This window comes from Phascolarctos cinereus, unplaced genomic scaffold, assembly GCF_003287225.1.
Source record: "Phascolarctos cinereus isolate Bilbo 61053 unplaced genomic scaffold, phaCin_HiC Scaffold_726;HRSCAF=1367, whole genome shotgun sequence".
Classification (NCBI taxonomy): Eukaryota; Metazoa; Chordata; class Mammalia; order Diprotodontia; family Phascolarctidae; genus Phascolarctos; species Phascolarctos cinereus.
This window is the reverse complement of record NW_027556098.1, coordinates 414,622,084-414,649,613: the sequence shown is the minus strand read 5'-3', so window position 1 is coordinate 414,649,613 and position 27,530 is coordinate 414,622,084. Positions and strand designations below refer to the sequence as shown.

The 27,530-nt window shown below is 43.0% G+C and overlaps 1 pseudogene; it reads left to right on the top strand.

Moving 5' to 3' along the window:
* Nucleotides 1-1,787: 1,787 nt before the first annotated feature.
* Nucleotides 1,788-27,400, top strand: LOC144454406 (myeloid cell surface antigen CD33-like; annotated as a pseudogene).
* Nucleotides 27,401-27,530: the final 130 nt, after the last annotated feature.

Below are 27,530 nucleotides of genomic sequence, written 5' to 3'. Positions count from 1 at the left end.
GGCATGAAAAGGAGATGAGATATAGGATGGCAGCTGTCAGGTGTGGTTGTTGAGGTGTGTTAAGGCTTCTTAAGGTAGTAGATGCAAACACATTTTTAGGAAACAGGGAAGCAGCCAGTAGATGGAGAGGGATTGAAAATAAGTAACAAAGTGGATGTGATAATAAGGAAAATCCACTGGAGAAGATGGGATGAGCTCAAAAGTGAATGTAAAGATTTGACCTTGATTATGAGAAGAGCCACTTCTTCATCCATGATCAAAGTGAAGGAGGATAGAGTGGGAGAAAACATCTGAGTGATGGGAGACAAGGAAGAATAAAGAAGAGGAGCTTTTGGCAAATGGCCTCAATTTTCCAGTAAGGTATGAAGCCAGGTTATCCGCTAAGAGGGCAATGGAATGGGTACCATGAGAGTCTTCGAAAAAGATGAAATCTTTTGAAACTGCCACTGTGGAGAGTGAAAGAGTGAATCGATTCCATGAGAAAGATGTAAAAGAATTCCTTCCCACAGGAGGGACTGGATGAGATTATATTTTAAAATAAATTTTCTGCTGACCAAGTCAGAAGTTTTCTTTCCTTCTGTTCAGAACTTGCATTGGAGCAAAGGTGACAGGTGGTGGTGTATTCCAATACTGTGACTTGCCAAGGAATGATCAGTGGCAGGAAACAGAGGTGCCAAGGATACAGGTTTAGAGGAGAACATAGAGCTGAATTGGTTAATTCATCATTATGAAGAAAAAAAGAGAGTTCACTCAGTGCAAGGGTAATTTAGGCCAAGGAAGAACTAAGGAGTAGAAGGATTAAAAGTCATGGTGCGAACAGGATGAGGGGCCATAAGGCAGAGGGAAATAAGGAATGATAAAAGGCTATGATCTGATAAAAAGGATTTTGCAGTTGATGAGCATGGAAGTGGAACAGTTATGGTTAGGGTAAGGTCAAAGGATAACCATCTCTGTGGGTAGCTGAAGTGGAGTGGAACAATCAATCACAGGCATTGACAAGATCGAGTAACCAGGAAGTTTGGGGACTTTGGGGAGTGTCAGTATGTATGTCGATGTCCCCAAGTATGATGGCAGAAGTTGGGGAGGAGAGACTCTGAGCCAGCCCCTAAAGTCATTGAGGAAGGAGGGAGAATGTCTTAGGCTGGTGGATAATGACAATCAATGGGATGATAAGTTTGAATGGCCCAAACCTCAGAGGAGGAGAGATTGATGAGTGATGATGGTAGAACCAGAGTCCAGCAGCAGCAAAGCAGAACAAGGAGAATTCCAGCTAACTACATCCCCCACACCCAGTGCGTATGAGGGAACATGAAACCAGTAGTAAAAAGAATGGCCAAGGACATAGTCACCAGGAGAGAGCCACATCTCAGTGAGTATGAAAAGATGGAAGGAGTGAGAAAAGAAAAACTTTAAGATGAAGGCACATTCATTCATTATGGAGCAGACATTCCAGAGAGCAGAGTAGAACCAGCAGACAGATAGGGAGCTGGATGTTGTGGAAGGGAAAGAGGAGAGTTGAGGACGATGGGAGTGAATGGGCATCTGGGGACTGGCAACACAGTTGGCATTTCAGCAGTTGAGATTCAGCATCATTGACATGGGAAGATAATGAAGTGGGAGAATAAAAGAATCCCTGAAGAATGAGTCAAGGTAGAGCGTCAGTGGTTACAGAGAGGTCTGTAGAAGAAGGCAGGTGGTTAGACTGGTCAAGGTCCTCCTTGGAGGTCCAGACTCATGACATTTGATAGTATGGTGTCCTGTGAGGTCCAGGATGCCCATGTCACAACATGGAGAAGCAAGTGAAGGTATGTATGGCCCAGGAGAGTCCAGTGAGGAGGCAGCAGGAGGGAGGGATAGGTGGTCCTGATCCCAAGGTCTGACCCTTACTCCACCATCCCCAGGGCCTGAGCTTCTCCCACATTGGAGGCCAACAGGGAGCTGGTACAGGGTAATGTTAGGGCACAGGCAAAGTGCAGTTAGATATTGGGTGGGGGTATAGAGCAGGAATGGAGAGAACATGAAGTCAGAAAGGGGTCTTCTTTTTAGTTTTTGGCTCCTCAGACCTCAGCTCCTCTTAGGGAAAGAAGGCTGAGGTCAATAGGACACTGAGAAGAAGGAGCTAGGGAAGGAGGAAGTGCTGTGGACGCTCCTCCCCCAGTCCCATCCCACTCCCACCTCCATCACCCAGGTCATGTTCCTTTCCCTCACATACCTGACTTCCCTTTCATCAGGCCAGGCTTTCACAGTAGGGTTCAGGAGAGGGGAAGAGTTGAGGGGATCAGGCCCAATCATCTGAGAATTCTCCTGTCCTTTCCTTCCCATCTTTTCTGTTCCCCTTTTATATACTTCATAGGCTCCTTCCTCCCAGGGGGCTGTGTTATCAAGTCTGAGCTGAACTTGGAAAGAGTTGTGGTCTCTCATCAGCCCTGGATCTCTCCATGGACCTACTGTTTCTGCTCCTGCCCTTGTTCTAGGGTGGTAAGTGGGGTCAGAGATAGTGCTGATGGTGCTTGGAGGAAGTGGGAAGAGCTTGGGCAGAGGGTTGGGAATTAGCCGTAGAAGTGGTAGAGGGGAAGATGGAAAATATATACGTATATATATCTGTCTCTGTCTCTATCTTTCACTCTTCCTCCCTACAGAGTCCCTTTCTCAACAACATCCAGGATTTGAGATGTGTGTCCAAGACACAGTAACTGTGCAGGAGGGCCTATGTGTTTCCATCCCCTGCTCCTTCCATTACCCCCGAAGAATTCACTAATAATTGCACAGCCTATGGATACTGGTTCCAGAGGATCAACCAGAATACACTGGTGGCTACCAACGACCTCTTTATCATGGTAACTGCTAGATCTTGAGTAATCTTGCCTGTGGCTTCACAGCATTAGAATGGTTTCTTTCTGGTTAATTTCAGCATTTTCTCCTTGACCTGGGAACTCTGAAATTTGGTTATGATATTCCTGGAGATTTTCATTTTGGGAATCTCTTTCAGAAAAGGTTAGGTGGATTCTTTTAATATCTATTTTACCTTCTGATTCTAAGATCTCTGGGCAGTTTTCCTCTATAATTTCTTGAAATATCTCTCCTCAATCTATTTTCCAGGTTAGATGTTTTTCTGATGAGATATTTCACATATTCTTCTATTTTTTTCATCCTTTTATTTTACTGTATTTTTTTAATGCTGATAGTTTTCCTAATATTGAACCAGCCCTGTACTCCTGGCATAAATCCTACCTGGTCATACTGTATTATTCTTGTGATAAGTTTCTGTAATCTATTTGCTAATATTTTATTTAAAATATTTGCATCTATATTCCTTAAGGAAATTGGTCTACAATTTTCTTTCTCTGTTCTGACTCTTCCTGGTTTAGATATCAGCACCATATTTGCATCATAAAAAGAATTTGGTAACACTCTTTCTTTGCCTATTTTCCCAAATAGTCTAAATAGTATTGGAATTAATTGTTCTTTAAATGTTTGATAGAATTCACTTGTAAATCCATCTGGCCCTGGAGATTTTTTCCTAGGGAGTTCATCAATGTCTTGTTCAATTTCTTTTTCTGAGATGGGGTTATTTAAGTATTTTACTTCCTCTTCTGTTAATCTGGGCAATTTATATTTTTGTAAATATTCATTTATTTCACTAAGGTTGTCAAAATTATTGGAATAAAGTTGGGCAAAATAGTTCCTAATTTTTTTTAATTTCCTCTTCCTTGGTGGTGGATTCACTCTTTTCATTTTTGATACTGGTAATTTGGTTTTCTTCTTTCTTTTTTTTAATTAAATTAACCAAAGGTTTATCTATTTTATTGTTGTTTTTTTTATAAAACCAGCTCTTAGTTTTATTTATTAGTTCAACAGTTCTCTTAATTTCAATTTTATTAATCTCTTTTTTGGTTTTCAGTATTTGTAATTCTAATTTCTAATTTCTAATTGTTTAATGGAGGATTTTGAATTTGTTCTTTTTCTAGTTTTTTTTTTAGTTGCATGCCCAATTCATTGATCTCCTCTTTTTCTATTTTATTCATGTAAGCATTTAGAGATATAAAACTTCCCCTAAGAACTGCTTTCGCTGCATCCCATAAGTTTTGGTATGTTGTCTCATTATTGTCATTCTCTTGAATGAAGTTATTGATTGTTTCTATAACTTGTTTAACCCATTCATATTTTAAGATTAGATTATTTAGTTTCTAATTTCTTTTAGTCTATCTTTCCATGGCCCTTTATTACATGTAATTTTTATTGCATCATAATCTGAAAAGGATGCATTTAATATTTCTGCCTTTCTGCATTGGATTGTGAGGTTTTTATGCCCTAGTACACAGTCAGTTTTTGTGTATGTGCCATGTACTGCCAAGAAAAAAGTATATTCCTTTCTATCCCCATTCAATTTTCTCCAGAGGTCTATCATATCTAACTTTTCTAATATTCTATTCACCTCCTTAACTTCTTTCTTGTTTATTTTGTGGTTAGATTTATCTAGTTCAGAGAGGGGAGGTTGAGGTCCCCACTAGTATAGTTTGCTGTCTATTTCTTCCTGTAACTGCCTGAACTTCTCCTCTAAGAATATGGATGCTATACCATTCGGTGCATATACATTTAGTAATAATATTACTTCATTGTCTATGGTGCCTTTTAGCAGGATCTAGTTTCTTCCTTAGCTCTTTTGATAAGATCTATTTTTGCTTTTGGTTAGTCTGAGATCAGGATTGCTACCCCTGCTTTTTTTTTTTTACTTCAGCTGAAGCATAATATATTCTGCTCCAGCCTTTTCCCTTTTTCCTGTGTGTGTCCCTCTGTTTCAAATGTGTTTCCTGTAAACAACATATTGTAGGATTATGGTTTTTAATCCATTCTGCTATCTGCTTCCATTTTATGGGAGAGTTCATCCCATTCACATTCACAGTTATGATTACTATCTGTGTCTTTCTCTCCATCCTTTTCCCTCATTTATGCTTTTCTTTCTCTTTTCTCCCTTTCCCTCCTCACTAGTGTTTTGCTTTTGACCACTCCCTCCCTCAGTCCCATCTCTCTTCTATTAGCCCCCTCCCTTTTCCCCCCCTTACCCTTACTACTTCTTCTCTCCTTTCTAACCTTCCTCCCTTTTCTTTCCCCTTTTCCCTCCTACTGCCTATAGGGCAAGTTAGATTTCTATACCTGATTATGTTATTCCCTTCTTGAGCCAAATCTGATGAGAGTAAGGTTCAAACAATGCTCATCTCCCTCCCTTCTTTCCCTCTGCTGTAATAGGTTTTTGTGCCTTTTCCTATAATTTACCCTTGTCTGCCTCCTCCTTTCCTTTTCTCCCAGTACCTTCTCTTAGTTAGATATTAATCCACTTACTTAGATCCATTTAACCCACTTGATTAGATTTTTTTTATCATTACATCAAAGTCAACTTATACCCACCCACTCTATGTATACCCCTTCAAAATGGTGCAATAACAATACAGTTCTCAAGAGTTACAAGTGTCATCTTCCCTTGTAGGGATGTAAATAGTGTGCCCTTATTAATAACATATTGTTGGGGGTGGGGTTTCTGTTCCGTTTACCTTTCTATATCTCTCTTGAGTCTTGTATTTGAAGATCAAATTTTTTCTTGAGCTCTGGTCTTTTTATCAGGAAGGTTTGGAAGTCCCCTATTTCATTATATGCCCATCTCCTCCCCTGAAAGATTTTGCTTGTTTTTGCTGGGTAGTTGATCCTGATTGTAATCCAAGCTCCTTTGCCTTATGGAATATCGTATCCCACACCCTACAATCTTTTAATGTAGAAGCTGCAAGGTCCTGCATAATCTTGACTGTGGTTCCCTGATATTTAAACTATTTCTTTCTGTTGCTTGCAGTATTTTCTCTTTGACCTGTTAATTTTGGAATTTGGCTACTATATTCCTTGCTGTTTTCAATTTGGGATCTCTGTCAGGAGGTCAGCAGTGGATTCTTTCTATGGCTATTTTACCCTCTGATTCTAGGACCTCAGAGCAGTTTTCCTTGATGATTTCCTGAAAGATGCTGTCCAGGCTCTTCTTTTCATCATGATTTTCAGGTAGACCAATAATTTTTAAATTGTCTCTCCTGTATTGATTTTCCAGGCCAGTTGTTTTACCAATGAGGTATTTTATGTTTTCATCTATTTTTTTCATTCTTTTGTTTCTGTTTGACTGATTCTTGCTCTCATAGAGTCATTAGCTTCTACTTGCCCAATTCTAGTTTTTAACAGACTTACATAGGCTACCCCTACAAGGCATGAACATATTTTGCAAATATCAAAATGCTATGCAAATGTGAATTACTGCCATTATCATAAAAGGATGAGGATGAAGTTTTGAGAGGAGAATTGAGAACCTTATGGATGGACAGGAAATGACTAAGAGGATCTATTGGTGAAGAGGGAGTGGGCAATAAGGATGTGTCAGGAAGCAGGGATGGTAGGTCAGATCAAGTGGGAGGAAGGCTGGGCCAGTGAACAAATCATGACACCAGTGAAGGAGGAAATGCTCATCACTTTTGCATGTCGTCCCTCAGCCCAGCTTGCTTCAACCAGATGCCTGACTTCACCTTGGATTAGTTTTTTCTCTGAAGTGCAGGGGAAGGGAAGGGCTAGTGGACCAAGGTTGCTGGAAAACCCTCTCTCATCTCCTTCCACATCTCTTGTTCCTGTCAGTCTCTCATCTGCACAAGTTCCTTCCTTCAGACAGCTGTATGAACAGGTCTGAGGCAACCCAGAAGAGAGCTCTCTCATGACACATGGATTTGACCATGAACCTATGATTGCTACTGTTGTCCCTGCTCTGGAAGAGGAAGGGGGCCAGAGCCAACACTGAGGGTGCCTGGAAGGAGAGAGGGAGGAGGGGCTGGGGGAAAACTGATTCAGGAAAGGCTGGAGGGAGAACACAGGCTCTCTCTCACACACACACATCTCTTTCTCTGCCTCTATTTTGTCTCTATCTTTCTCTGTGTCTCTGTTTTTGTGTGCATGTGTGTGTGTGTGTGCATCTCTTTCTCTTTGTCTGTCTCCATCTCTCGCCCCCACCTTTTTCCATAGGGTCTCTTCCTCAAAATCCACAGTGTGGGATTCACGTCCAGGGGACAGTGACCTTGCAGGGGAGGGCCATCTGTCTCCATTTCCTGTTTTTTCTACTATCCCCAACAAAACAGATGTAACAACACACATCCTGGGACAAACTGGTGGCTACCAATGACCCCCCAAAGGAATATCCAATCCTGGGCCCAGAGCTGTAGGTCCACCTTGCTGGGGACCTACAGATGGACACCGCTCCCTGAGTAATGGTTGATGGCCAGAAACAAGTGATGGGAATTAACGGGTTTAGTGTGGAAAAAGGAAATCTGAAATACAGTTGTTCCTGTAAAATGTTGTCTGTCCATGCAAAGGGAGGGAATTCTGTCCCAGGGAATTGTTTGGAAGTGATGGGAAGCCTTTGGAAAGGGCCAGGATGAGAGCCAGAGAAGGGGATGCTGGGGACATACGAATGACAGTCTCAGAGTTCTTGGCTGGGAAGACCCATTTTAGTCCATTCTATAAAGAAACATCTCTTTAAGCAAGTATGAGAACCTCAGGGCCCTTAGACAGCAGTGGATGCCAGAGCTGGGAGTGTTCGTGGGAGACATCAAGGGACAGTGAGGTAAGAGGGATGGTGCTGAGGCTTTCAGCTGAGTAAACACATTGTGGGATTCTCTGGTTAAGGAAAAAGAACCTCTAGGTGGGATGACAGACACAGGCCTGCAAAGATAAAGACTCAAGGCATGGAAGGGGACACCAAGGAAAATACTTGTTGTGACTTCCACGGCAAAACTCCAAGGCCATCACCTGAGGGGGGGACCCTTCCCCTTGCCTCTGGTTCATTCAATTTTCTCCCCAGATCTGACACAAAAGCCAGAGATCCCCATTTCAGACCTTCTGAAGTCTGGGTGCTAAGTGACCCTGACCTGTATAGCTCCTGGAGACCATAGAGAGGGGATGCCCCCCAACTTCCTCTGGACTGGCTCTGCTCTCTCTTCCCAGGGATTTGTCTCCCAAGATCTTAACTCATCCAAACTCCTCTTCACCCCCAAAGCATAGAACCATGGCGCAAAGCATAGAACCATGGCGCTAACCTCACCTGTCAGGTGACATTCCCAGAGGCTAGAGTGACCCCAGAGACAACTGTCCAGCTCAGGTGTCCTAGGGGAAAGAGGACTGAAGAGAAAGAGCCAGGATCAGGCACACCAAGTGCCTGACTCTTGAGAAGGGAGGGAGAAATGGGGTCCTATAGGGAGATGATACTTGGAGCTCCCCGACTGCTTAGAGTCAGATAGGTAGCACAGTGGACAGAGTGGTGGGCCTGGAGTCAGATCTGAATTCAAATATGACCGCTGACACATGCTAGCTGTGTTCACCCTGAGCAAAGTCACTTCAACTCCATCTGCCACAATTTTCTCAAATGCAATATAGGGGTAATAACAGCACCTACTTCTGAGGGTTTTTGTGAGGTTAATTAAATAAGATATTTATAAAGCACTTAGCACAGTGCCTGGCACATAGCAGGCACTTAATAAATGCTTATACTCTTCCATTCCCTATCTTGGCTTCTGAAACTGACAATCCCAATCTCATTTTATCCTTGAGGATTGCACCAAAGACCCAGGCCAAAGTCAGCCACATTCTTCCATTGCAGGTCCTCTTTAGAGGATGGGCACCCATTTTACCCAGAGAAATGGGACAAGTAATTTGGCAGAAGTTAGGTGTCAGGAGAGGGGGAGAAATTATGGGGTTCTGTAGTGAAAAAAACACAAGGTCATCCCCACTATCTTCTCTCTGTGTGTCTCTGTTTGTCTGTCTTTTTCTCTCTGAGTCTCTCTCTCTCTGAATCTGTCTCTGTCTCTCTTTCTCTGACTCCATCTGTCTCTCTGCCTCTCTCTCTCTCTCTCTCTCTCTCTCTCTCTCTCTCTCTCTCTCTCTCTCTCTCTCTCTCTCTCGCATATCCAATCTGTTTCCAAGACCTATCAATTTTGCTTCCTAACATCTCTCACACATATCCCCTTTTCTCCTCTGATTTTGCCACCACCCTGGAACACCCCCTTATCACCTCACATCTGGACTATTGCAACAGCCTACTGGCGGGTCTCCTTGCCAATAATTTCTCCCCATTGCAACCCATCCTCCACTCTGCTGTCATAGTGATTTTACTAAAGCACAGGTCTGACCATAGCACGTCTTCTGACTCAGTAAAATCCAGTCCCTCCCTGTCAGCTCCAGGATCAAATATAAAATCCTCTGGTATTCACAGCCCTTCATCACCTTCTCTCACCTCTTCCCCTATTCTACCCCACACCGTTCCCACCTTCTTATACCTCACAGGCCCTCAGAATCTACCCCCCGACACACACATCCATACTACGTGATACAATGGAGCCAGACCCTTTGTAGCTCCTCCCAAAAGGCACTCCATCTCCCAACCCGGGCACAGGCATTGTGGGTGCCCAGAAAGCTCTCTCCTCCCCTTCACCTCTGGGCTTCTCTGCCTTCCTTCTAGTTCCGCCTGAAAGATTTCTAAGGGAAACCGTTCCCAAGCCCTCTAAAATCCAGCGCCTTCCCTCTGCTGCTCAGTACCCACTTACCTTGCCTGTACCTTGTCCACGGATGTTAGCATGCTGTCTGCCCTCAGACTGGAGCTCCTTGAGGACAGGCATTGTCATTTGCCTTTCTTTGTACTCCCAGTGCTTAGTCCAGTACCTGGCACAGAGTAGGAGCTTAATAAATGCTCTTTGACTGATTAACTAAAACTGCACTACGACTCTTGGGACATACTGTGTAGGATGACTAAAACGATGTCATGGAAATATCAACCTGCACCCAAATGACATTTGCCTAATTTCCAAGAAAAAGCAGGGCTTCAGACACATCATGGGAGAAAAGCATCTTTCCCTACTTTTCTGCAGAGGTAAGTGACCCACAGCTGTGGAACAGTGAATACATTGGCAGGTTTTTTCTATGAATTGATTGATATTTAAAGGGTTTTTTTTTGTTCTAACACTTTTTCTCCATGCCCACCCCACCAAAAAAAAATCTGATGTTCTAAGGAATAATTCTGGGAGGGGAAGGACAAGTGATATAGTGGAGATTGAATTAAGATAAAAACAAAAGATATCAATAAAATGTATTTTTCAGAGAAATGTGACTTACTGTCACCATCATCATAAAGGTACAAGACTTGCAGCTTTGGGAACACCAAGCAGAGCCAGGAAGGACGATTGAGGTCCTCACCAAAGGACAGGGATGGATTAGGGGGACATATGAGTGAGAGGGAGTGTGTAACAAGCACATATCAGGGAAGAGAGATGGTGCAGTTGGCTATTAAGAGAAACACGGCTCCTGGAGGACTGGAGCATTCATGGGAGTCAGAGAAGGACTCTCTTGTCCAGTGTTGGGACCCTCAGGGCCCGATTTCCCCCAGGGAAGGAGTCCCCAGCTCAATGGTCATTGAGCACAAGGAACTAGACAAGGAGGAAGTGCTGGTCACTTCCTTCTCCCACCTCTATCTTCTAGGCCATCTTCTATTTCTTTATATATGACTTCCTTCCTGTTAGGCTGGGAAGTTCTCCTGGGGGCCCCTATTCTGAGGCCCATCAGAAGGGAAGAGTAGGTGCAATCAGGTTGGCTGATTTTCTGAGAATCCTCACTTCTTTCATTTCCCCTCCCTCCTGTTCCTGCATCTCTCCTCTGTTCTCACTAGGCTCCTTTCTCACCAAGGGCCACGTGGATTGCCCTGAGGTACCCCAAGGACAGCTCTGCTCTCCCCTGATCCCCTTTATCTCACCATGTACCTACAGCTATGGTTACTGCTGCTGTTTCTGCTTTGGGGTGGGGCGGGGAGGGTAAGTAGGGCCAGACCCAGAGCTGAGGATGACTAAAGAGAAGTAGGATGGCCAGGGTCATAAGTTGGCCATGGAAGGTCTAAAAGCAAAGAACAGGTAGGCATGGAGTGTCTAGGAGACTCTGCAAGTAGGAGCAAAGTTGGATAACACTTCTTTTACACTGACCCAACCAAGTCCCAAAGGCATGAAGCCTTTTCGAGAGGTGGATGGACAACTTCCATTTTTTTTATCTTTCATAATCAGTGACAATCATGTCACTCAGAATACAAGCAACTCAAATTTTCATTCCTTTCACAAATGATGAATGCAACCACTCAGAGCCTGAAAGGAACCAAACTTGAACACCTTATTATCTTTTTTTCCTGTCCTTTCCATTCTGTAATCTCAACCAGGGATTGGGAGGACTCCACTGAACATTCTTTATTGAAACCCTAACTCCTGCTTCCCTTCTGGCTATCTCACAGTTCAATTGGATGACTATTTCTGGATCCTCAAAGATGGATCTTCAGTCGCCACTGTGGGGATCGTAATATAGAGTGAAATAATCCAAGGTTTTAAAATATTGGCATGTGGCAATATCCAGCTGGAGTTAGGGGAAATGAATTCACAGTAGACACAAAAGGAGGGTCTGTGCTGAGCCTTGAAAGAAATTCAGGATTGTTAAAGATGGGGGTAAGAAAAACATGCATTCTAAGCTACTCCAAAGACATAGGGTGGAGATAGAGCACTCGTTATGAGGAGGAGCCAGAAGGCCAATTGAGCTTAATGGCAGAGTGAGTAGAGGGCAGTAAGGTGCAATAGACCTAGAAAGGTAGGTTGGGGCTAGCTTGTGTTGTTCATTCATTTCAGTCAAATCTGACTGTTCATGACCCCATTTGGGATTTTCTTGGCAAAGATGCTGGAGTGGTTTGCCATTTCCTTCTCCGGCTCATCTTACAGATGAGGAAATTGAGGCAAACAGGGTTAAGTGACTTAGCCAGCATGCCATGGCTAGTAAGTGTCTGAGGCTAGATCTGAACTCAAGAAGATGAGTCTTCCTGCCTCCAGACCCAGCACTCTGTGCACTATGGAGCCCCCTAGCTGTCCCAGATTGATTAAGGTTTTAAATGTCAAGCAAAAAAAAATTGTATTTGATGCTTGAGGTAATAGGCACCCTCTGGAGTCTACTTAGTGGGGAAGGGACACTCTCCTACTAAGTCAGACCAGCACTTAAAGGAAAATCATTTAAGGAGCTTTGTGGAGGATAGATTGGGAAGATGAGAGAATCCCCAAAGTTATCGATGATCTCACGGATTTTTTTCTCAGTCCTCATCCTCTCTGACTATGCTACAGCATCTGTTACTGTCAAGCACCTTCTCCTCCTGGATACTCTCCTCTCTGGATGTTGGGGAGCCTGGTCTTGCCTGGTTCTCTTCCTAACTTTCTGGCCAACCTTTCTCAATCTCCATTACTGGACGTTTTTCTTTATCCCTTCCACTAACTGGAGGTATTGCTTAAGGCTCTGTCCTTTTCGTGCTGTACTTTCTCATTGTTGATCTCAAAAGCTCCCATGCCTTCAATTGTCATCTTCATGAAGGTGACTCCCAGCTCCAGTCTCTCTCCTGAGCTCCAGTCTCAAATCACTAACAGTCTGTTGGATATGTCAGACGGGATATCCCATAGATCTCTGAAACTCAATATGTCCAAAACAGAACTTTTGATCTTCCCCCACAAATCCTCCACATTTGGAACCTTCCAGTTACTGCCAAAGGCACCACCATCCTCCAATTTATTATCATTCTCTACTCAATTTCACTCACCCCACATAACCAATCAGTTGCCAAATTTATACTTTCTTTGCAATAATCTCTCTCAAACAAATTTTCACTCAACTCCACTCACAGATACTGATTTAATTCAAACCTTTATCTCTTTCACCTGGATGATTGCAAAGCCTTATCCTTGGTCTTCCTGACTCAAGTCCCTTTCCCCTCCAATCTATCTTTCCCATAATTGCCAGCATGATTTTCCTAAAGGGCAGTTTTGACCATGTCACCTCCTCTACTCAATAAACTCCAGTGATTCACTATTATCTCCAAGATCAACTATAAAGTCCTTTGTTTGACAGTTAAAAGACTTGCCAATTTGGCCCCATTCTCTTTCTCCAGTCTTTGACATTCTACTCCCTTCCATGCACCCATGATTTAGACACACTGGCCTCCTTGCTGACCTTCAGAGCAGGATAATGCATTTCCTATTTCTGTGCTCTTCACTAGCTTCCCCCTTGCCTGCCAACTCTCCCTCCTCAATTCTGACTCTTGGAATCCCTGGCTTCCTCCAGATTCCTCTCAAATTCCACCTTCTATAGAGTGGGTGCCTTGCCAATCTTCACAGCTGCCAGAGCCTTACCCATTAAGGTTACTTTATATCTACTCTGTATGTAACTCATACAAAACTAGTTACATATTGTTTCCCCTAGTAGAATGTAAGTTCCCTGAAGGCAGGGGCTGTTTTTCTTTCTTTGTATCCCAGATGCTTAGCAGGAAGTAAGCCCTGAATAAATGCTTGTTGCCTGATTGGTTAGGTATAAGAAGACCAGTTAGTAGGTTATTACAAAAGTCTAGGTTGAAGCGATGAGGCCTTGGACTGGGATGGTGGTTGTGTAACAGATCTTACCTTTTCCTGAAATAAAAAGGCAATAAATCTATAGAGACAGGTAGCCAGGTTGGAGAAGAGCCTCCAGTCTATGCCACATGAGGACTGCTGAGACTAGAAAGAAGGTTTGGTGTATGGAACAGGATTAGGGGAAGAAATTTGACCATTGTCTTCAAAGACTTGCAAGACTATTGTGTAGGAAAGGGGTTACATTTTTAAGATTAAGCTAATTCTGTTTGGCCCCGTAAGATAAAACCTAGAGCAAGAGGTAGAAGGTGGTGGGTGGAGGAAGAGAATTGCAAAGAAGGAAATTTTGGTTTAATGAAAGGAAATTTTTTTTGAGGCAATCAGGGTTAAATGACAGATAGCTAGTAAGTGTAAACTCAGGTCCTCCTGACCCCAGGGCTAGTGTTGTATCCACTGAGCCACCTAGCTGCCCCTGAAAAAACTTCTAATGAATAGATTTGTCCCAAAGTGGAATGGGATGCCTTTGGACGTCACAGGTTCTCCCTCAATGAAGGTCTTTTAAAAGATCCCTGCTATGTTGTTGAGGGGGGGATCCTTTATCAAGAATGGATTGGCTTACTAGCTGTGTGACCCTGGGCAAATCACTTAACCCCAACTGCCTTAAAAAAAAAAAAAAGAATGGCTTGGCCAACTCATTTCTCAAATATATAGGGAAGCGAGAAAAATTTTTTTAAAATGTGAGCCATTTCCCAATTGATAAAAGATCAAAAGATATGAACAGGCAGTTTTCAGAAGAAGAAATCAAAGCTATCAACAGTGACAAGAAAAATTGATTCAAATCACTATCAAGTAGAGAAATAGAAATTAAAACAACTCTGAGGTACCACCTCACACCTATCAGATTGGCTAATGTGACTGAAAGGGACAATGAATGTTGGAAGGGATGCGGAAAAATTTGGACATGAATGCACTATTGGTGAAATTGTGAACTGTTCTAACCATTCTGAAGAACAATTTGGAGCTATGCCCAAAGGGATATAAAAGTTCATACCCTCTGACCAAGCAATACCACAACTAAGTCTGTATCCCAAAGTGATCAGAGAAAAGGAAAAAGGACTTATTTGTACAAAAATATTTATAGCTACTCTTTTTGTGGTGGCTAAAAAATTGGGGGCATGCTCATAGACTGGGAAATGGCTGAACAAGTTTCAGTATATGATTGTGATGGAATACTATTGTGCCAAACAAAATAAAGAGTGGGATGGTTTCAGAAAAAAACAAGGAGACTTATATGAACTGATGCAAAATGAAGTGAGCAGAACCAGGAGAACATTGTACACAGTAACAATAATATTGTAAGGATGATCAATTGTGAAAGACTTACCTTCTCTGATTAAGACAATGATCCAAGATAATTCCAAAGGACCATGATGAAAAATACTATCCACCTCTAGAGAGAGAATCAATGAACTCTGAGTACAGAGTGAAGATTTTTTTTCGACTTTATTTTTCTTGGTTTTGTGTATATGTGTTTTCTTTTCCAAAATGCTAATATGGAAATGTTCTGCATTACTTCACAAGTATAATCAAAATCATATTGCTTACCTTCTCAAAGGGTAAGAGATGGGAGGGAGGGAAAAATTTTTGAACTCAATTTTTTTTATTAATTTTTTTTTAGGCAATTGGGGTTAAGTGACTTGCCAAGGGCCACACACCTAGTAAGTGTCAATTGTTTGGTCTGAGGCTGGCTTTGAACTCAGGTCCTCCTGACTTCAGGGCCAGTGCTCTATCCATTGTGCCACCTAGCTGCCCCGAACTCAATTTTTTTTAAAAGAATGTTGGAATTTTCTTTTTTAATTTTATATGTAATTGGGAATAGTTAATGAAATAATTTTTTTAAACCAACAGTGGGTTGACCAAAATGGCTGCTGATATTTCTTCCAACTTGGGCATTCTATGATTCTGTAACACAATCTACTCTTGTGGTTGCCAAACTGTTTGGCCCAAGACTTCCCATGGTTGAGTTCTCAAATTGCAACTTACTCAACTCATCTTGGGGCAGCTAGATGCCAAGGCTGGGGTCAGGAAGATTCATCTTTGTGAGTTCAGACCCGGCCTCTGACACAGTAACAGCTGTGTGATCTTGGGCAAGTCATTTAACCCTATTTGCCTCAATTTCCTAATCTGTAAAATGAGCCAAAAAAGGAAACTGCAAACCACTCTGGTATCTTTGCCAAGAAAAACCCAAATGGTCACAAAGAGTCTGACATGGCTGAAAAACAACTTAACAACAACTTCTTGTTAAATTTCTGCCTATGATAAATAAACAAAACAATGTTCTGTTAAACTGAATAGACGACAGCTCACATACATGTCTTCCTGTGTTTCCACATATATGCACACTTTCTTCACTAATCAAATCAAACTCATTTAAAGACATTTCTGGATCAAAGTCTTTATTGCCATCTTATCTTTTCTCAATGGGCAACAATTATGTGAGTTTCTGTGGGGAAACTATTGAAAATTTCAATGAGATAGAAACTCGAATCTGTTCCTGATGTCTCATTTTCCAAAAAGGGAAACAAAAGCCCATAGAGGAAAAGTCAAGAAGCATTTATTAAGCACCTATTATTTGCCAGGCAGTGTGCTTAGGGCTGAGGATACAAAAAAGGGGGAGAGGAAGGAAAAAATCCCTGTTTTCAAGTAGCTCAAAATCTAATGGGGAAGACAATATCTGGTCAACAAGGTACATACAGGTTAAACTGGAGATAATGTTGGACAGAAGACTCTAGCTTTAAGGAGGCCTTTTTTCCAGTGGTGAGACTGAGGCGTGTCTACACTGAGCTCCCACTCCCAGAACATTCTATCTCTGCTAGGGTCTGGGCTACGTGGTGCCTACACTGGGCACAAATGGAGGGGCAAGAGGAATCTCATTCGAGAGCCAACTGGCAAAGTGGAAGTAGTGGAAGCAGTCAGGAGACCTGGGTTCAAGTCTGGTCTCTGATACTTACACATTCAGTCACTTTTGTTCTGTCAGAGGCTCACTTCTCTAAAGGGTTTTGTGGGCATAATTATGTCTGCTACAACAGCCTCAAAGCCATGCCCACGTTTGGTAGAACTCAAAGTGCTGTAGAAATGAGAGTTGCTGTCATGCTCAGTGCATTGGCAATGAAGATTCCCTCACAGAATGGGAATTGTCCTTGGGGAGGACTGTGGAACATTGTTAATGGAGCTATTAACTAATACAACCTATTGTAGAACAACAAATTACTTCCGGAAAGCAATTTGGAATTATGCACACATTAAGTGGCTAAAATACCCATATCCTTTGACCTAGAGATTCTACTGGTAGACACAAGACCGGAGAATGTCATTGATAAAAAGAATGGCCCCACATACATCAAAATATTGATTGCAACACGTTCTGTGTTAACAAAAGACTGGGGAGGGGGAAGAGAGAGAGAGAAAGAAAGAGACAGAGAAAGAGACAGAAAGACAGAGAGGGAGAGATACAGAGAGAGAGGAGAGAGAGAGAAATGGAGAGAGACAGAGACAGAGACAGAGACAGGTAAAGGGAGAGAGATAAAAGACAGAGAAGAGAGAGAGAGAAACAGAGAGAGAGAAACGGAGAGAGAGAGAAAAAGACAGAGAGAGCATTGAATGGCTAAAGAAATGTTGGTACATGGATATAAGGAAATACTGTTGGGCTGTAAGAAATGAAGAACATGATGAATACCAAAAAAAAAAAAAACATTAAAAGACTTACATGCACTGATGCAAAATGATGTAAAGCTAAGAAAAGCCAGGAAAATGATGTGCAGGGTGCCTCAAAAGTCTTAGTGAAGTTTTGGGTGTCTTAAAAATTTTGAGAAACTCTATGCACAATTGCAAAGATGACATGGAAAAATCACCCAACCACCACCAAACAATTGAAAGTTACACATTTTGTGCAATTCCTAAGAACAAGCAAAACCCCTGGAGAAATCACAGCAGAAAGACAATTGTCCCCACTTTTTTGCAGAGGTAGGTTCACCACAGCTGTGGAACAGTACACAAAATGTCAGATTTTTTTCAATGAATTAATTTAAATTTTATTTTTAATTTATGGAATAAAAAAGCATTTCCATAACATAGCACAATTAAAAAAAAAAGATGATTGCACATGAAACTGCAAATCTATTATGCACAACTTGCTGTTTCTTTCAAATATACAACAAAATTATCATGCAAATTTTTTTCTTCCCTCCCCCCCACCTTAGAGATGGCTACCATTAGAAACAAATAGGCATACATATGCAAAATCATTCTATATATACTTCAAGCTATCAGTTCTTTCTCTGGATGCATATAGCATCTTTCTTCATATGTCCCTTATAGCTAATTTGGGTATTTAGAATAGTCAAAATAGCTTATTTGTTCAAAGTCATTCTTAAAACAATATTGCTGTTACTGTATATAATGTTCTCTTGGCTCTGCTCATTCTGCTCTTTATTATTTCATGCAAGTCTTTCCATGTTTTTCTAAAATCATTGAGCTCCTCATTTCCTATAGCACAGTAGAACATCACATTCATATACCACAACTTGCTCAGCCATCTCTGCAATTTCCAGTTCTTTGCTGCCACAAAGAGAGCTGCTATAAACATTTTAGAACATATAGGTTATGGGGAGCTAGGTGGTGCAGTGGTAGAGCACTGGCCCTGGAGTCAGGACTGAGTTCAAATCTGGCCTCAGACAGGATACTCGCTAGCTGTGTGACCCTGGGCAAGTCACTTAACTTCCATTGGGAAAAAAAAGAACATATAGGTTATTTTCCTTTTTCCCCCAATTATATTTGGAAATGGACCAAATAGTTGTATTGCTGAGTCAAAAGGTATAGGTAGTTTAATAAGTCTTTGGCCATAATTCCAGATTGCTCTCCAAAATGGTTGGATCAGTTCACAACTCCACCAACAGTGAATTAATGTCCTAATTTTTCCAAATCCCCTCCAACATTTGTCACTTTCCCCTTCTATCATTGTAGCCAATCTGGGAGAGGTAAAATGATATCTCAAGTTTGCCCTAATTTGTCCTAAATCATAATGATTTAGAGCATTTTTTCATATGATTATAAATTGTTTTGATTTCTTCATTGGAAAGCTGCCTGTTCATATCCTTTGACCATTTACCATGTGGAGAATGATTCATATTCTTATAGATCTGACAGTTCTTCATATATTTTAAATGGGAGAGCTTTATCTGATAAACTGTCCATAAAGGTTTTTTTTCCCTGTCTTCCTTCTGATCTTGGCTACATTTGTTTTATTTGGACAAAAACCTTTTAATTTAATGTAATCATAATTATCCATTTTACACTTAACTTTGCTCTCTATCTCTTGTTAATTTATAAATTGTTCACATCTCTTCATAAGTCTGATAAGTAATATGTTTTGTGTTTTTCTAATTTTCTGGTGGGGGGCCATCTCCAGTGTCCTGCTCTATAACCGGCCACTAAACCCAGATGGCTCTGGAGGAGAAAGTGAAGCTGATGACCTTGCATAGCTTTCCTTCACTCACATCAAAGTCAATTACAAGTCATGTCATCACCTCCCTAATGTCACAGTCCTCTTCAAGAACGAAGGACAAACACAGTTTTCTTGTAAAATCTCTCCTTGTATTTTGTATCTCATAACATGATGTAGAGGGCATGTATCCATTTTGACCTTATCTTGGTAAATAGTGTTATGGTTTGGTAAATTAGTTTGGGTAAAATTGTCATTTTTATTATAATTGCCTTGCCTACCCAGGAAAAATTAGTATTTCTCCAATTACTTAAATCTGACTTTATTTGTATAAAAATTTTTTTTTATTATTTTGTTTATATAGTTCCCAGGTTTGTTTTGCAGGAGTACTCTCAGGTATTTTATAATGTCTAGAGTTATTTTAAATGGTTTTTTTTTTACTATTTTTTCTTGTGGAGTTTTGTTTGTGACATTTAGGAATCCTGATGATTTATGTGGATTTACTTTATATCCTGCTACTTTGTTAATATTATTGTTTCAACTAACTTTTTAGTTGAGTCTTTGGGATTTTCCAAATATGTTATCATATCATGATTTTTTTTATTGATTGTGCTAATTTGGTTTTTGCTCTTCTTTCTCTTCTTTGCTTTTTTCAAGAAAACAATACCTTGTTCTAAGGGATGGCTCCGGGAGGGGGAGGAGGAGGATACAGAAGGAAACTGAGCCAATATAAAAGCAAAAGCTACCCAATATATTTTTTTCAAGAGATGGGAATTACCATCATCATCATAAAAAGACAATAATGAGGCTTTGGGGACATCAAGGAGGGCCAAGGACTGAGGCCCTCATTGCAGGACAGAGATTGAGCAGCGGGAATATGGCAGGGGAAAGGGAGTCAGCAAAAGGACACATGGGGGGATTAGGAGGGTACAGTTAGGTATCAAGGGACAGCTAGGTGGTGCAGGGGACGGAATGCTGGGTATGGAGTTCAGATCCAGCCTCATATACTTACTAGCTGTGTGATCCTGGGCAAGTCACCTAACCCTGTTTGCCTCAGTTTCCTGATTTGTAAAATGAGCTGCAGAAGGAAATGACAAACCACTCCAGTATCTTTACCAAGAAAACCCCAAATGAGGTCATGAAGGGTGAGACGTGACTAAAAAAATGACTGAACAATAACAATTCAGGTAGCAGGGCTAGAGCAATGGAGAGCTCATTTAGGAAGTGAGGGCCCTCTTATCTAGTGCTGGGCCCTCAAGGCCCAGTTTCTGATGAGCCCTATAGTCCACTGACCACCAGGAAGCAGAGAAGGAGGAAGTGCTGGTCAGTGTCTTCCCCCACTTCCATCCCTCGGGTCACCTTCCATTTCCACAGATCCGACTTCCCTGCTATCAGGCCAGTAGTTTCCTTTGGGGCCTCTGCTCCAAGGACAAGCCAGAGGGAAAAGCTGGCAGGACCACGCTCCCTGATGTTCTCAGAAAGCCCCTCTCCTTTCCTCTGGGGCTGATGTGCCTCATCGCCTCTGCTTGGGATTCTTCTACCCAGAAGGCCGTGTGAATTGGTCCGAGGCTGCCCCCTAGTTAGCTCTGGTCTCCCCGGTCTCTTCATCTCGCCATGGTCCTTTTCCTCTGCTGCTGCTGCTGCTGCTGCTGCTCCAGTTCTGGGCAGGTAAGTGGGAGCAGAGCCAAAATGGGAGGTCCTGGAGAGAGGTGGGAGGGCCTGGGGGTGAGACTGGGTGGAAAAACAAAGGAGGCCCTGGACTGAGTCTCTCTCTTTTCCCATAGGATCTTTTTCTCAACAGAAGCAAAAGTTTGGGATTCATGTCCAGAAGACAGTGACTGTGCAGGAGTGGCTGTGTGTCTCCATCCGCTGTTCTTTCTACTATCCCCCAGAATTCAAGAACAGTGACACAGGCCATGGTTATTGGTACCACAAGGAATCCTCAGACAAACCGGTGCCCATCAATAACCCCCAAACAGAGGTTCATCCCTGGGCCAAGGGCCGGTTCTACTTTATTGGGAACCGCCAAACGGACAACTGCTCCCTGAGAATTACTGGGGCCAGGAAACGTGATCAGGGAAATATGAGTGCCGTATAGAAAAGGGAAATCTGACGTACAGTTACAGTGACGATGAAGTGCTCATCCAGGTGGAGGGTGAGTTCTGTGTTCTAGGGAGCTGTTCGGGGTGATGAAAGACCAGGGCAGGAGTCAGCTTGGAAGCCAGGGAAGGACATGCTGGTGATACATGAGGAACAGTCTCAATGAAATTGGCTGGAAGGATACACTATGATTCTTTCTGTAAAGAAACATGACCCTAGACAGGGGTGAGAGCTTCAGAATCTGGGCATCAAAGACAGAGGTGGGAGGGGGTCTTCATAGATGTATCAAAGGGACAGATACACTAGTGAGGGGGCCTCTCCTTGAGGTACTGAAACACTATGGGCTGGGTATCATACATAGCTACTGGGGACGGAGAGATAAAAGTCAAGGAATAAAAGGGAAAAGCCAGGGAAAGGACAAAATTGTGTCAAAATAGACCACCCCAAGTCTGTACACTTTTGGGGGACCCCTCCTTCTTCCACCTAGCTCACTCCCTTTCTCCTCCAGATCTGACCCAGAAGCCAGAGGTCCACATCTCAGAGATCTTGAAACCCAAGCAACAGGTGACCCTGACCTGTATGGCTCCTGGGGCCTTCAGCAATGAGACACCCGTCACCTTCCTCTGGAATGGGACTGCCCTCTCTTCCCAGAGACTGGCCTCACCAAATACCAATTCCTCCGAAGTCCTGTTCACCCCCAGCCAGAGGATGATGGCACAAATCTCACCTGTTGGGGGATATTCCCAGAAGCCACAGTGAGCACAGAGAGGACTATCTGCCTCAGGCTTGCTGGTGAGTTTGGGGAGAGGGGGTGACTAGATACTTGGATTGCTCAGGGAGAGGAAAGTGACACTACGTTCTTGGGTCCCGAGACTAGAGAGAGCTAAGCCCCTGAGAAGGTCGTTCCTTGGGGATCCCCCATGTCCTGTTCTGGGTTCTGGTATCGAAGGTCCCAGTCTCATTCAACCCCTGGACCACAGCACTGATCTCACCTGTCAGGCCAAGTCAATTTGCAGCTGTTTAAGCACCTGCTTTGTGCCAAATGCTATGCTAAGCTCTTGAGATGCAAAAACAAGCAGAAAGCAGTCCCTACCTTCAAGGAGCTGTCAGTCTAAGGGGAGAGATAACACACTAACCGCTATGTGCAAATAAACTGTATCTTGGATAAATGGCAGATAATCAATAAGTAAAAACATTGAGAAGGCCTGAGAAAGGCTTCCTGTAGGAGATGGGATTTTCACTGGGCCTTGCAGGAAGCCAGGGAAGTCGGTGAATGGAAATGAAGAGGAAGAGAGTTTCAGATATGGAGGACAGCCATTGAAAATGCCCAGGGTGGAGAGATGCAGTGTCTTGTTCAGCAGTCACTAGATTGCGTGCACGGTGGAGGGTTAGGTGCAAAGAGATGCTCCAGGTGAAATGTCATTATTCCTGGGGGCCTTGGTGGAGTTGGGGGGTGGGGCAGGACAAGAAAATCTAGCACCTTCCAGATTGTATACATCCTCAGACAGAGGCCCCCCGAGTTCCAGTCCCTCTTGGGAAACAGTGAATCAAGGAGCCCTGGTTGTATTCATCTTGGCTGCCGTGCTCCTCATGTGCCTGGCGGTTTGCCTGTGAGTTTGCAGCTTAGAAACCTGAGTGGGAGACCAGAGAAAGTGGAACATAGAGTGTCAGAGCTGAGGGACGGTGGGGCTTAGAACAGGGAAGGTCAGAGCTGGGAGGGACCTTGCAACAGGGAATATCACAGCTGGGAGAGCCCTTTGAACAGGGAATGTAGGGCTAAGAGAGTCTTTAGAACTGGGAATATCAGGGCTGGGAAGGATCTTAGAACAGGGAATGTTAGGGATGGGAGGGATCCTAGAACAGGGAATGTCAAGGGACAGCTAGGTGGCATAGTAGATAGAGCTCTGGCCTTGGAGTTAGCAGGACCTGAGTTCAAATCCAGCCTCAGATACTTGACACTTACTGTGTGACCCTGGGCAAGTCACTTAACTCCGATTACCTCACTGAAAAAAGAAAGAAAAGAAAAGGAACAGAGAATGTCAGAGCTGGGAGGCATCTAAGAACAGGCAATATCATAGCTAATAGTGATCTTAGAACACAGAATATAAGAGCTAGAAAAGTCCTTTGCATGGAAAAATATCAAAGCTGGAAGGGACTTAAGGATATGGACTGTTTGAGCTCAGTGGAAGAAAGGAAGAAAAAAGAATTTATTAAGTACCTACTATGTAGGTACTGTGGTAAGTGCTTTACAAATATTATTTCATCTGAGCCTCCTAACAGATGGGGACAGGGGAGTAGCTGCTATTATTATCATCCTATTTTACAGTTGAGGGAACTGAGGCAGGCAGAAGTTAAGTGACTCGTACAGGGTAACACAGCGAGGAGGTATATGAAGTCAGATTTGGACTCAGGTCTTTCCGACTCCAGGCCTTGCGCTCTATCCACTGTAGCACTGAGTTACCTCATATTGAACATAGACTATAGAATGTCAAACGTGAAAAGAAACTTAGAAGGTCACAGCTGGAAAGGACTTTAAATGTCACGTAAAATGTTCATAACCAAACATGGCTGTCCTTGCTCAGAGTGAAAGTGCTGAACAGAAAGCAGTCGGAGGGAGACGTGAGGGCTGCAAGGTCTGGGATCAGCACCGACCAATTCTCCAACGGAATCCCACTGGTGAGTTACTCCAGCCTCTTAACCACCATCCCTCAATCAACATCACCTTCTAGGACCCTGGACAAACAGAAAAGATTGGGAAGAAGGAATTCTCATCCCTATCCACACCAATGCGGGAGGCTTCGAGGATGATGGGGATTCTCAACTTCCCAACCTTGAATGGTTTAGTCAAGTTGACAAGATAGCACACTCCAACTATTGTCCAGCAACGTATGAGTATGATGTAGACATATTGATAATTAGCCCCACTAAGCTGGCCCTCACTCATCCCTGGAGTTTTTATATACAGGGGCAGTTCCTCATATGTACAGCCAGGTTGTGAAAGACAGAGAGTTTCTGGCTTGGTAGAGAAGTTTTGTTTGTGAAAGATGGGGAAATGGATCCTGAGTGGATGACTTTGTCTGGGGCAAAGATTCATTTTCATTCATCAAATAGTTGTTAACACATGTGCAGAGCTCTTTGGCCCAGTGCTAGAAGCAATGCAAAGTTTAGATGAACCTTGCTACCTGCTTTCATGACACTTATAGTCTAGCCAGGGCAGGGAGGTGTGGGAGAGAGAGAAGTAATATAACAATATATCAAATACTACTTTGAAACATGTGGACATGGGGCTATGTGCGATGCGAGGGTAAAGACTGTTGCCAACCAGTGTGCCTAGGAAAGATTCCTACAGGAGTGGCATTAGTGTGAGTTTAAAAATGGAGAAGTTAGGGCAGCTAGATGGTGCAGGGATAGTGCACCAGCCCTGAAGTCAAGAGGACCTGAGTTCAAACTCAGCCTCTGACCAAACACTTGACACTTACTAGCTGTGTGATCCTGGGCAAGTCACTTAACCCCAATTGCCTAAAAAAAAAAAAACATAAAAATGGAGAAGTTCATCAGATGGAGACCAGGGTGAGGAGAATGGGGGAGAGGAAGAGAAAAGAGATGAAGAATGATCTGAGAACAAGCTGACAGGGCAAAGAGGACTGCTAGGGAAAGCAAGTCATGAAGTCTGGCTAAAGTTTAGAGTGCTTGGAAGAGAATAATGGGATTTGGAACTGGAAAGGAACTCTGGACTAACAAATCTGAACTTTACTGGAAAGGCAATAGGGAGCCACTGAATATTTTTTTTTTCAGCAAGGGAGTGACGTGCTTCCAAGTCTATGTATAAGGGAAGATTATCATGGTAGCCTGTAGAGGATGGGGTGGAGGGAGGAGAGAAAACCAAGGACAAAAGATTTGTTGGACAATAGCAACAGCTATAAACCTTGAGGTATAACAGAGACTTCAGCGGCCATCTGGTTCAACTGGAGACTTGCATGCAAGGCGGGCTAAAATTCTTAGTGCTGTTCCAAGCTGTTGAAACTAGCCCTGTAGAACAGACCCAACAAGTGGTCCTACATCCTCCACTGGAACACGCCAGCAAAGGGAAGCCACCTCCCGAAAGAGCCCGTTGAACTTTGAGACAGCTCCAATTGTCGGGATGGATTTCCCAACATTGGGTTTCAGTTGGCCTCTTTGCAACTTCCATTTATTCCTCCTGATGCTGCCCTCTAGGGCTACTCCATCCTCCATGTGACAGCTTTTCCAAAACCTCTCATGCCCAGGTCACCCACTGCTTCCAGTCCTTTTCTACAAGCTAAGCACCCCCACCTCCTTCAACCCAACTTCACCTGACAGGAGCCCAAGGACCATCACCAAAGTGGTCGCCCTTCATCCAGTGATGATCCATTCCTTGTCAATGCATTTCCTAAACCGTGATGCCCAGAAGTAAGCACAAGGTGTGGTCAAACCTGATCACTGTAACAAGGAACTATTGCACACTTACTCCTGGAAACTGTCTCTCTTAGGGCAGCCTAAAATACGATAGCTTTCTTGCCTACTATAGCATGTTGCTGCCTCAAAGTGAGCTTGCAATCCATTCAGACACCCAGATCTTCTACAGAAAAAGTCATTGTCATAGGATATGGAGCTCATTTCATCTGAACCCTTTATTTGACAGAGAAAGAAATTGAGGTCCCAAGAGGCAAAATGACTTTGCCACCACTGTCAAAACTAGAATTAAAACAAGGATTTCTGACTTGAAATCAAATGTTCTTCATATTATAACAAAGTAGCTCAGAGAAGAAGGAAAAGGAATAGTGTAAGATTCATCCAGAAAGGTAGTTTGCGGATTGATTATGGAGGGCCTCAAAAGCCAAGACAGAGAGTCCACCCTAAAAAAAATAGGATCACAGGATTTAGAGCTAGAAGATGCCTTGGATATATTCTATTCAACCACCTCATTTGACAGCTGAAGAAACTGAGGTGTGGAGAATTAAATTAATTTACCCAAAGTCACACAGCTATCAAGTGGCTGAGCCAGAATTTGAACACAGATCCTCTTGATTCTAAATTGTCCTTTTCACTACACCATGATGAATAGAAATTGAATCAAGTGAGAGTTTTGTAAGATTGAGGAAGATATAGGAATGTTTTAGGCAGTACAGAAGCAGGCAAGCAAGCAAGGAGAGACTGAAGATTAGTAAGGGGAGGGGATTATAGAGGGGGCAGTCTATTGGAGAAGACAAGATTGGAGGCAGCTAGGTGGTACAGTGGATAGAGCACTGAGGAGGACCTTGGTTCAAATCTGGCCTCAGACCAAACACTTGACTAGCTGTGTGACCCTGGGCAAGTCACTTAACCCCAATTGCCTAAAAAGAGAGAGAGAGAGAGAGAGAGAGAGAGAGAGAGAGAGAGAGAGAGAGAGAAGACAAGATTGAAGAAGATCTCTTGCGCATATAGAAGGAGTTTGCCCTGGTAAGGAGAAGGACCACAGGACAAAGGTGAAGGAGGGGAGAGTAGGAAGAAGGCATCTGAATGATGTGAGATGAGGAGGAAAAACAAGGGGGATCTTAGCAAGTGTCCTCAGTTTCTTCAGTGAAAGATGAGACAAGGTCATCAGCTAATACATTGGAGGCAGGTGCCATAGGAGACTTGAGGAGGGAGTGAAAATGTTGGGGACTTTTTGCTGCACCTATGAGAGAATGGTGACTTGATTAGGGAGGCATAATAGGATTACGTTGCTATAGTGAGGGCCCAGTTGAAATTACTGAACACAAATTTGCAGTGGACCCAGTCGCCTTGGTTCTTTGACTTCCTCCAACTCTCTTCAACAGCTCATGAATAGAACTGAAAGAGGCAGGTGATGAGAGCAGTCCAAGGATGGGGCTTGGCAAGGCATGATTGGTGATAAGATAAATGGCTGAAAGACTTTAGGTTACAGGATAGTATTAAACTAGTTCACTCATAGGTTAAGACTAGGGAAGGGAAGAAAAACTAACCACTGGAAGGCCCAGTAGAATACATGGCATGGAAGATTAGTGCTGGAAAGAATATTAGAACATGGCATCTAGAACAGAGACAGGAAGAGCTGAGATCTTAGATACCTCCTAGGGATGCCATCCCATCTCCAACTCCCTTGACCTTTCTCTGTTTCACAGGATGAATATGAGAATTCTAGGCAGCACACCACCTCAGAGATCCCTCCCCATGTGCTGATCCCCCTTGCTTATGGAAGAGGGAGGACCAGGTACACTATGCCTCCATCTCCTTCCAAGCCCAGAAGCCCCAAAAGATCTGCAAATCAGAAGACACCAACACTGAGTACCCAGAGCTCAAGTTCCAATGAGGAAGCTAGAAGAAGGGGTGAGGGGGATAAGAAAAGTATTTGGGATCTGAGATCATCTGTAGCTGTTACTCTTAGAAAGGTGACTAACAATGCCACCAGGTGATATCTATTGAATCCATCAACAGATATT